The 12171-nt window shown below is 51.6% G+C and overlaps 1 protein-coding gene across 1 annotated transcript in view; it reads right to left on the bottom strand.

Annotated features, from left to right (window-relative positions):
• Positions 1–12171, bottom strand: part of slc35f4 (solute carrier family 35 member F4) — a 255387-nt gene that overhangs the window by 166860 nt on the left and 76356 nt on the right. The gene's annotated exons all lie outside the window — the stretch shown is intronic.

Raw genomic sequence — 12171 nt, forward strand, 5'->3', positions numbered from 1 at the left:
GGAGCAAGACGTAGGTGAGGAATTCACTTGGAATGCAGTATTCTATCACATTCATTCCTCATCCATCTGCGCTAAACACAGTGTGACACAATGTAAGATCTCCCATTGCACCCATAAAAAGCAAGTACAAAATAGACCAGCAGGTGGCTTCCTATTTCTTGAATTCTTGTCTTATTTCCATCTGATTAAAGTCAGACCATCTAAGATTTATTAAGGTATCGATTCCACCTGTGACAGGGTGTCATCAGATCCTTGCTACCTGTGATACATGTGTTTTGGCCCCGCCCATCCTTACACAGTTACTGGACAGCCATCTTTCAAACTATTTCTGAAATATTGCAAATGCCTGTTGGCACAATTCCACTGACCGCATTTTTTGGTGTGACGCCAACAAGCCTTCCATTGGCCAAATATAAGACTGATTTCACAGCCTTTCTAATTCTTCTGTCAAGACGTTTAATTTTACTTTGATGGAAGTTGTGTCGTCCTCCATCCCTCCCACTGGATTAAAGATGTGTTGCATTTCATTAAATTGGAAAAAATAAGGCGCATGCTACAACATTTTTCAAGGTTTGGCAACCATTTTTAACATATGTGGAGAAACTACAACTTTCCCCCCACCCCCCCCCCCCCCCCCCCCCCCACACACACACAGTAGATTGCCTCTTGTTTTTTTTAAAATCAAAACGCTTATTTCATTAGCCCGAATTCCCATTTTATTTTTCTTCTTGTTTATTATGAGAAGCAAACATGGTTTGTTTTCTCCAGCATGCATGTGTTTGGAGACGTTGTCCACACGTTGGTTCTCCTCTATGATCGTTGACTTTATACTGTTCTCTCTCCTCTCTATGTCACAAGACATTGATGCTTACATTTTATTTTCTGTTTCTGTCTGGAAAATCTTAATAAACATAACATTAAAAAAAATTCTAAGGATGACCATTGCCGACTGTCGCATAGCCTTTAGGGAAGGGAATCTGCCATCCTGACCTGGTCTGGCCGACATGTGACTCCAGATCCACAGCAATGTGGCTGACTTTTAAAATGCCCTCTGGGACGGGCAATATTGGCTCAGCCAACCATGCCCAGAAAAAAAGTTAATTTACACTAATTCCCATGCGCCATTAAAAAAAAATTACCCATAAAATGCATAAAAAGCAAGTACAAAATAGGCCAGCAGGTGGCTTCCTATTTCTTGAATTCTCATCTTATTTCCAATCCACAAGGAAAGTATTTCAATATTTTTCTATCTCTGTTCCAAAATAGAAATCTGGTTACAAGGAAAATTTGGCAGGTAGGGGTGTGAACTTGCGTTTCTTTGCAGTGTCTTGTAGATTCTATAACCTGTGACTCAACTGGCAGAAATGGGCAGGGAGCATGAATTTGTTTCCCCATGCCCCTGATAGTCACATTTTGTTTCACCATAAATGAATGCATTCTCACTCTAGAAACCAACTGGACTATTCACACATCATCCAGGGAAATTAGCATTTGCTCCTCTGATAACTTGAGGCAGGAGCAGGTTTGGTGCAGACAAACTCAACCTTTATTGGGAACAAACACAGATATTTGCAAACTCGCTGCCTTCTTACTACCCTGAGGCACAGCACTAGCATCACCCCCAGTTGATGGGCAGAAAGAAGGGACAAGCAATCCCATTATTACATGTTCTTCCCCTCCTTCCCCCCCCCCCCCTTAAATTCCTTATACATTTACTACAGCAACATGTCAGAAAACTAACAAAACATTTGTAATGTCTCTTGTCTTTAATTTCTCCTGTAATAAATGGAACGTGCTGTCTCCTCTTTTACAAATTAAGACACAGAAGTACTCTGCAGGAATGGTCAGAGTGACGCAGCTCTTCTGAGGGAGGTTCTGGAATAGGAGCAATGGGTTCACAAAAAGATGCGGCACTGGAACTGGGTGGTTCTGCATTCAACAGCTCATTGGATGCGTCAGGGATAACAGCTGCAGGGCGACCACACACCTCGGATGTGAAGCATCAATCACAGGTTGATCCTGCATTCGTTGGGATGTTTCTCTTGCCCGGATGTGATCCACATGACTGCGTGCCACTTTGATCTCAACTTGAACTCAAAGTACCAATGGACCATGTAAGGAGTCCTTCCTGTTCATTTCCTTTGTTCCCAGTTTCTTTTGTTTTATTATTTTTGGTCCGTGGACCTATTTCAGCATGTGCCTTTCAGCAGAGTCCTCGTCCTGAAGCTGCCTGCTTGTCAGGACATTGTGTTCCTAGGTTTTGTATTTTGGAGAGGAGAAACAGTGAATCTTAGGAACCAGCTTTGGAAGAAGTCGGTTCAATTGGTTGGCTGGCAACCAGTAGGTTAGCCAGGGACAGTGTTCTGCCTGGCGCCAGTCAATGATTGGTTCCTGGGTTATGAGTTTTGAGACAATTTGGCAGAAGTGAATGATGAGACGTTGGAAATTAAAGGGACTCACTCTCTGTCTTGCTGCTGAAGTAAAGAACCATTTTTTGTTCTAAAACCAGTGAATGCCTGGCACATATTTGCTGTAACCTTGACATAATTGTGAATCTACAGAGAAAGTAGACAACCTTGCCAGCGAAAAGACGTCTCAAGCTTAAAAGGAAGAACTACCCAAACAAAAGCTTGAACTCGAGAAATACATTAACTGGAAGCCATCCTATTGCATCAAAGATCCTTTGTCCTTTTAGATTCATTAATATTTTATTTACCTCTAAATCACCCTTTAGTGTGAAGAGTGTGGGTAGTTTGGGGGGGGTGTTGGGAAAGGGATATTAGATAGTCAATTACACTTTTCTGCCAGTGTAATTATAATCCTGTCCAATTCCAACTGCTGATAGGGACAAATCAGATCTAGTTTGGTGAATGATTTGCCTCCTGCTAGCTTGACGTACAAGTCATTGATTTTGGGAATGGGTGGCAGGATTCTCCGATCCAGCGCCTGGTCGGAGAATTGGCGGGCGGGTAAATCGCTCCGGCAGTAGTGCCGGCGCGGTCTCCGCGGCGCCGGTCAGGGGCCGCTGAATGCGCCTCCCCCGCGTGTGGTCCTACCCGGCGGGGCCTCGGCTTTCTGGTTGCGGGGACCGTCGTGGTGGGCCAGAGGGGGGGACCGACTCCGGGGGGGGGGCTTCACAGCGGCCAGGCCCGTGATCAGTGGCTACCGATCAGCGGATGGGCGAATTCCGGGGGAGGGGACGGTGCTATGTTCCTCCGCGCCGGGCTTCTGTAGGGTTCCGCCATGTTGCGTGGGGGCCGACGTGGAGACAGCAATCCACGCACGTATGTGGACCCACGCTGGCCATGCTGGGGCCCTTATCGGTAGCTGGAGCTGCGTTAAGTGCTCCAGTGCCGTGCTGGCCCCCTGTGTGTTGGGGGATCGCTGCTCCCAACGGCCAGATGATGCCGTCGTAAATCGCTCCGGCGTTTACAACGGCATCAACACTCTGCCGCTAAAACGGAGAATCCCGCCCGGGCTATCTGTTTTACTCTGCTGCTTTGTTGACTTGTCAATTTGTAGTCATGGCATAGATGTATGGTCTGACCTCGGTTGACAACTGGAACGATGGCCGCAGTCCACTCAGAAAACCAGGCAGGATGAATTATTTCCAGGTTTTCCAACCTACACAACTCCCCTTTTTCTCTGAGCGAATAAGGAACTGCCTAGCCTTGAGGGAGTCTGAACAAAGAACCAAGAAAAGTACCGCACAGGAACAGGCCCTTCGGCCCTCCATGCTGCTCGTCTGAACTAAAATCTTCTACACTTCCGCAATCCGTATCCCTCTATTCCCATCCTATTCATGTATTTGTCAAGATGCCCCTTAAATGTCACTATCGTCCCAGTTTACACCACCTCCTCCGGCAGCGAGTTCCAGGCACCCACTACCCTCTGTATAAAAAACTTACCTCATACATCTCCTCTAAACTTTGCCCCTTGCACCTTAAACCTATGCCCCCTAGTAATTGACCACTCTACCTGGAAAAAAGTCTCTGACTATCCACTCTGTCTATGCCCCTCGTAATTTTGTAGACCTCTATCAGGTCACCCATCAACCTTCTTCGTTCCAGTGAGAACAAACCAAGTTTATTCAACCTCTCCTCATAGCTAATGCCCTCCATACCAGGCAACATCCTGGTAAATCTCTTCTGCACCCTCACTAAAGCCTCCACATCCTTCTGGTAGTGTGGCGACCAGAATTGAACACTATACTCCAAGTGTGGCCTAACTAAGGTTCTATACATCTGCAACATGACTTGCCAATTTTTATACTCAATGCCCTGGCCAATGAAGGCAAGCATGCCGTATGCCTTCTTGACTACCTTCTCCACCTGTGTTGCCCCTTTCAGTGACCTGTGGACCTGTGCGCCTAGATCTCTCTGACTTTCAATACTCTTGAGGGTTATACCATTCACTGTATATTCCCTACCTGCATTACCTCACATTTGTCCGGATTAAACTCCATTTGCCACCTCGCCGTCTAAGTCTCCAAACGATCTAAATCCTGCTGTATCCTCTGACAGTCCTCATCGCTTTCCGCAATTCCACCAACCTTTGTGTTGTCCGCAAACTTACGAGTCAGACTAGTTACATTTTCCTCCAAATCCGAGCAACAAAAGTCCCAGCACTGATCCCTGCGGAACACGACTAGTCACAGCCCACAATCAGAAAAGTCTGGTGTTACCTCAGGATCGATGTTTATTTTAAACCTTCAAGTTTCCCAGTTTATCCCGAAAAACAATGTAATTTTTCTTCACGAGTCCAAAATTCCATCGGACTTCAAATGGATTATTTCTGACCAGTCTGGTTTTACTTTTTGCAACCAACCTCGACCCAAAAGACCGGGCCCTTCCCCGTCTCCCACAGTCACAGGAGGTTGGGCTGTCTGCTATTTGCAGCAGACTGGAACAGCAGCATGTACTAGCATGAAAGGTATCTCCTGTGTAGGTTCTCAGTTGGGTGGATATGCGCTGCAATGTCTGTGGTGATATGCATCACTGTAAATACACAAGGGGTTAACGTAAATACACTACAACTAAGTAGACACTAGAGGGAGCGCCAGAGATGTCATGACATGCAGACATACAGCTAATGAACACATAGAATAGGGCACGACCAATGGGCAGTCAAGACACCCAGAGGTGACACTACCACAAGGGGGCAACCCATATAAAAGGACAGGGCACACATGCTTTTTCTCTTTTCCACAGATGACACTCAGAGAGAAGGACAGGGGCAGATCAGAAGCATCACACCCAGCATATGGCTTAGAGCAGACTGGTTAGTTAGACTGAGCAAGATTAACAGGAGAGTCGAACTCAAGTAGGAGAATTGTTACTGTTCAATAAATGTGTTTGGTGGACAGGGAATCAGCTGAAAATCTGCTGCCCTTTCCACTATGTTCAGCGGCAGACACCTGCCTAACATTGCCACCTGTATGCCATTGTTCACATGCTGTAAACCATGAGAATCTTTTGTGACACTCTCTATGGCAAGAGAAAGTTCCTGAGCAGGTTTGAAATCAATATCCGGTTGAGCAAGCAAATGGCACTGTATGGTGTTGTCATTCACCCTGCATACAAGCCCATCCTTCAGGCTATCGTTCAAGACATCCCCAAATTCACAGTACTCGGTGAGCTGTTTCAGGTTCGACATAAAGGCAGAAATAGATTTCCCTAGAGCACTAACTCTCCTGTTGACCCTGAAGCGGTGCATAATTACAGATGGTCTTGTCTGAAAATACGACTTCATAAGTCCATTAGTACTGAGTTCATCCAGGGCAAAAAGGTTTCTGATAATATTCTACATGCTCAGCCGGATACCCCTGCATTTACTTTCATCAGTAATTTCATTTGCAATGAAATAGAAATGGAGTCTCTCAACATACTGGGTGCAATATTCCCAAAAGGGGACAAAGTCTCCTGGCGAGCGCGTTTAGCTACTCGCGTTGAACAAGGGGCCAAGACGGGAAACGCACGGTCGAAGCTGCACATAGCCCAGTTGTTTACAACAGGGAGCTCTGCTCGCCAGAACTGCCCATTGTAGCGAGAGATCGGGACGCCATTTAATAATGGTATCCCAATCTCCAAGGCCCACAAAGCAATTCCCAACCTCTCCCTCAGCCCGAACACAACATGGGAGGGGGCCACACACCCAAATACCCACAGTGGGCAACCCTGACCCAACCACATGCATGTAAAAAATGCCAGCTTGGCAGTGCCAACCTGACACCAGTCGGCAGTGCAACCTGGCAGTGCCAGGATTGGACCCAGGTGGCACCAGCAGTGCCTGGGCACCACCCTGGAGTCCTCCGATACCCTTTGGGACCCCCACAAGTGCTATTCCATCTGGTTCCCATTTGTAGGAAGGCACTCACCCGAGGCCCCCGAGGCAAACGGGATGAATCCCAAAGCCTCAGGTACCTCAGGAATCTGCACATTAGAGTAAGGCTAGCTAACTCGCTCTAATATGCAGACTTGCCAAAAAGTGATCCCGCCCATTGTGGGTGAGATTCTCCTTCCAACGTCTCGCGAGATTGCGTTGAATCTTGCGAGGCGTGGTGAGCCGGGCGGGTCCCGGGCACGGGGTTTCCTGGCTTTCACCGGCCACGCGCACCACGAAGAAATGTTTTTCTGGCGCAGCGTGGCCGAAGGATTACGCCCGTTAACTCTATTACTCTCTAAATAGCAGAGGGGCTAGAGGCCATGCAGTCGGGTAAGGCCTCGGGACCGGACGGCTACCCAGTGGAATTTTACAAAAAGTTCTCTGAGATACTGGGCCCACTGCTGGTGAGGACATTTAATGAGGCGAGGGAGCGAGGGGTTCATCCCCCAACAATGTCACAGGCCTCGATCTCACTGATCCTGAAGCAGGAGAAGGACCCTGAGCTATGCACGTCATACAGGCTAATCTCCCAATTGAATGTTGATGCCAAACAGCTAAAACCTTGGCCTCAAGGATAGAAGATTGTGTCCCAGAGGTGATAGGGGAGGACCAGACGGGGTTTAGCCACTAAGACCAGGTTTAGACCGTGCTAAGGGCAGACAGCTAACGGCCAATGTTAGAAGGCTCTTAAACATGATCATGATGCCCCCAGAGGGGAGGGAGGTGAACATAGTGGTGCAATGGGCGCAGAAAAGGCCTTCCAACGGGTGGAATGGAACTATTTGTGGGAGGTGTTGGGGCGGTTCAGGTTTGGACGGGACTTTATTGATTGGGTCCGGTTGTTGTACCAGGACCGGTGACGATGGTCCGAACGAATCGGTTGACGTCGGACTATTTTAAATTGCACTGGAGGACTAGGCAGCGATGCCCCCTTTCCCCACTGCTGTTCACTTTGGCCATAGAACAACTGGTGATGGAGCTAAGAGCTTCAAGGGACTGGAACAGGTTGGTCCGAGGGGGTGTAGAACACAGGGTCTTGCGAGACGCCGACGACCTGCTCCTGTACATTTCCGACCCGTTAGGTGAGATGGGAGAGATTATGAGGATTTTGGCCGGTTTTCGGGGTACAAATTGAATATGGGAAAAGCGAGACGTTTGCGAACCAGGCAAGGTGGCAGGAGAGGAGATTGGGACAGCCTCCGTTCAGAGTGGTGGGAGGGAGCTGTCATTATTTGGGAATCCAGGTGCACGGGACTGGGGGCTGTTACATAAACAAAATTTGACTCGGCTAGTAGAACAGATGAAGGACTTTCGAAGGTGGGACATGCTCCCGCTGTCACTGGCACGAAGAGTACAGACTGTGAAAATGCCTCCCTATCTTTATCCCAAGGGCCTTTTTTAAACGGGTTTTGTGTGGTATGGTAGTCACCACTGTTGTATTGTTGTATATATATATATCGTACATAAGGTGTATTACGGTAAGGCCCCTGTACTACAGGTACGGGGGTAGATCCCTGCCTGCTGGCTCCGCCCAGTAGATGGAGTATAAATGTGTGGGCTCTCTGAGCTGCAGCCATTTTGGCAGCAGCTGCGGGGGGCTACACATCTCTGCGTAATAAAGCCGCGATTACACTCTACTCTCGTCTCGTCGTAATTGATGTGCATCAATTTATTACGCAGAGATTTTACAACAATGGATCTCCACATCAAGCCTGATCGCCTGCAGCTGCACCCTCAAGCAGACAACGCCAAGTCGGCCTTTGCACATTGGCTAGCTTGCTTCGAAGCCTACATCGGATCGGTGACAGAACCACCCTCAGAGGCACAGAAGCTCCGGATCCTTTACACGCGGCTGAACTCCGACATCTTTCCCCTCATTCGGGATGCACCGACCTACGCTGAGGCCATGGTGCTACTGAAGGAGAACTACGCTCAGCAGACCAACAAAATCTACGCCAGGCACCTCCTGTCCATGCGGCATCAACTCCCCAGTGAGTCTGTGGAAGATTTCTGGTGTGCCCTGCACGCCCTGGTGAGAGACTGCGATTGCTAGGCCGTTTCAGCCGCTGAACAATTTGACCTGCTACTTAGAGATGTGTTCGTTACTGGCATAGGGTCAGCTTACATCCGCCTGTGCCTCTTAGAAGGGGCTACCCTCGACCTTGCGGCGACCAAGAAGCTAGCGATCTCACTCATGGTCGCCTTCCGCAATGTACAGGCGTATGCACCCGACCGCACGACCCACTCCTCCTGGGCATCGTGGACCCCACTAGCGAACACCCCATCATGGACCCCACCAGCGGTCGCCCCCAGCCAACCCCAGGCCTGCTCCGCAGGCAACCAACCCCGGGGGACCCAAGTGCTATTTCTGCGGACAGAGAAAACACCATCTTCAGCGCTGCCCGGCGCGGACCGCACTCTGCAAGGCCTGCGGGAAGAAAGGACATTTTGCTGCTGTGTGCCAGGCCCGCCCGAGCGCCGCTATTGTCCCTGCACCCCCCACGTGCGACCCGCGGGCGCCACCATCTTCCTCGCCACAGACCACGTGTGGCCTGTGGGCACCGCCATCTTGCTCGCTGCACAACACGTGCGGCCCGTGGGCGCCGCCATCTTTAACGCTACCCGCCACGTGCGCATCGTGGGCGCCGCCACCTTCCCTGCCTCAGGACTCCTGCTCATCGGGCAACTTATCTGGCCGCTCATCACCTGCAGCCGCTGCCGACCAGCCGCGTCTCGCCTCCATCACAATCGACCGGTGCCGACCGCACAACCTCGCGACCGCATTGACGACAGTGAAGATCGATGGGCACGAGACATCATGCCTTCTGGACTCCGGGAGCACTGAGAGCTTCATCCACCCCGATACGGTAAGGCGCTGCTCCCTCGTGGTACACCCCATTAACCAGAACATCTCACTGGCCTCCGGATCTCACTCCATGGTACTGATCCGGGGGTACTGGACTGCCACCCTCACCATCCAGGGCGTAGAGTTCAGCGGCTTCCGGCTCGACGTCCTGCCCAACCTCGGCGCTGCCTTGCTACTCAGCCTGGACATCTAGTGCAAACTCCAGAGCCTAACCCTAAAATTCGGCAGGTCCCTACCACCCATTACTGTCTGCGGCCTCACGACGCTTAAGGTCGACCCACCTTCCCTGTTTGCGAACCTCAGCCCGGATTGCAAACCCATCGCCACAGGAACAGACGGTACAGTGCCCAGGACAGGACCTTCATCAGGTCTGAGGTCCAGTGGCTGCTACGGGAAGGGATTATCGAGGCCAGCAACAACCCCTGGAGAGCTCAAGTGGTAGTTGTAAAAACTGGGGAGAAAAACAGGATGGTCATCGACTACAGTCAGACCATCAATCGGTATACACAGCTCGACGCATACCTCCTCCCACGCGTATCTGATATAGTCAATCAGATTGCACAGCACCGGGTCTTCTCGACAGTGGACCTGAATTCTGCCAACCACCAACTCCCCATTCGCAAGGCGGACCGCCCGTACACCGCTTTTGAAGCGGTCGGCCGCCTTTACCACTTCCTTGGGGTTCCCTTCGCCGTCACTAACAGGGTCTCAGTCTTCCAACGGGAGATGGACCGAATGGTTGACTGGTACGGACTGCGGGCCACCTTCCCGTACCTGGATAACGTCACCATCTGCGGCCACGACCAGCAGGACCACGACGCTAACCTTTCCAAATTCCTCCACACCGCCAAACTCCTCAACCTAACCTACAACAAGGAGAAGGGTGTGTTCACCTCGAACCGATTAGCCATCCTCGACTATGTGGTTCAAAATGGGGTTCTGGGGCTCGACCCCGATCGCATGCGCCCCCTCATGGAACTCCCCCTTCCCCATAGGCCCTCAAACGATGCCTGGGGTTCTCTTGTACTACGCCCAGTGGGTCCCAAACTATGCGTACAAGGCCCGCCCATTCATTCAGTCCACCGTTTACCCCTGACAGCCAAGGCTCACCAGGCCTTCAACCGTATCAGGGTCAACATTGCCAAGGCCGCGATGCACGCGGTCGACGAGACGCTCCCCTTCCAAGTCGAGAGCGATGCACGTCGCTCTGTCCGCCACCCTCAACCAGGCAGGCAAGCCCGTGGCTATCTTTTCACGCACCCTCCACGCCTCCGAAATTCAGCACTCCTCCGTCGAGAAGGAGGCCCAAGCCACAGTAGAAGCCGTGCGGCATTGGAGGCATTACCTGGCCGGCAGGAGATTCACTCTCCTCACTGACCAACGGTTGGTTGCCTTCAAGTTCAACAACACACAGCGGGGTAAGACCAAAAATGATAAGATCTTGAGGTGGAGGATCGAGCTCTCCACCTACAATTATGAGATTTTGTATCGCCCCGGTAAGCTTAATGAGCCCCCCCGATGCCCTATCCCGAGGCGCATGTGCCAGCGCAGAAGTGAACCGACTCCGGACCCTGCACGACGACCTCTGCCACCCAGGGGTCACCCTTTTTTTTCACTTCATTAAGGCCCGCAACCTGCCCTAGTCCATTGCGGAAGTCAGGGCGATCACCAAAGACTGCCAGGTCTGCGCGGAGTGTAAACCGCACTTCTACCGGCCAGACCGAGCGCACCCAGTGAAGGCCTCCCGCCCCTTTGAACGCCTCAGTGTGGATTTCAAGAGGCTCCTCCCCTCCACCGACCGAAACACGTAATTTCTTAACGTGGTTGACGAATACTCCAGATTCCCCTTCGTCGTCTCATGCCCCGGAGGTCTGTCACCAGCATCAAAGCCCTCAACACCATCTTCGCTCTGTTCGGTTTCCCCGCCTACGTCCACAGCGACCGGGGATCCTCATTTATGAGCGATGAACTGCGCCAGTACCCGCTCTGCAGAGGCAGTGCCTCGAGCAGGACGACCATCTACGGGGAAACGGGCAGGTGGAGAGGGAGAATGGGTCGGTCTGGAAGGCCGTCCAGCTGGCCCTACGGTCCAGAAATCTCCCGGCCTCCCGCTGGCAGGAGGTCCTCCCCGACGCCCTTCACTCCATTCGGTCGCTCCTTTGCACTGCGACTAACGAAACTCCCCATGAACGTCTCTTTGCCTTCCCCAGGAAGTCCACCTCCGGGGTTTTGCACCCAACGTGGCTGGCAGCTCCAGGACCCGTTCTCCTCCGCAAGCACGTGCGGCTCCACAAGGCAGACCCGTTGGTTGAGAGGGTACAGGTACTTCACGCGAACCCGCAGTACATCAACGTGGCGGACCCCGACGACCGCCAAGACATAGTCTCCCTCAGGGACCTGGTGCCAGCTGGGTCCCCACACCCCCCCCCCCCACTCTGCCCCGGCGCCACTCCCCCTCCCCCCAGCACACCCCACCCACACCCCACCACAGCCCCGCTCCAGGACAATCCGTCCTCCCCTTAGTCCCACCCGGGGATGAAGATGAGGTCGACATGCTCCCGGAGTCACCGATGCCCGAACCGACGCCTGCATCACCACCGGGACTGCGGCACTCGCAACGACGGATCAAGGCGCCCAATTGTCTGAATTTGTAAACTTTCCTTGAAATGTTAAACACCTGCATGTAAATAGCCTTCCACCACCCCCGCTGGACTCTTTTTTAGCAGGGGGTGATGCGTGCTGCAATTCGCATCGGTCGCAGGGATTCTCCGGCCTGGCCCCAGGCTGAGAGAATCCCGCCCCTGGCTTAGTGACAGGCTTGGTTTCTCAGACTTGAGAAAATAAAGTTCACCCTAAGAGGGAGGTGGCAACCGTCTGTCGACTTTGTTGGAGAAAACTGCCAGCAGAGGTGGGTAGGAGAG

Source organism: Scyliorhinus canicula, chromosome 2 (assembly GCF_902713615.1).
Source record: "Scyliorhinus canicula chromosome 2, sScyCan1.1, whole genome shotgun sequence".
Lineage (NCBI taxonomy): Eukaryota > Metazoa > Chordata > Chondrichthyes > Carcharhiniformes > Scyliorhinidae > Scyliorhinus > Scyliorhinus canicula.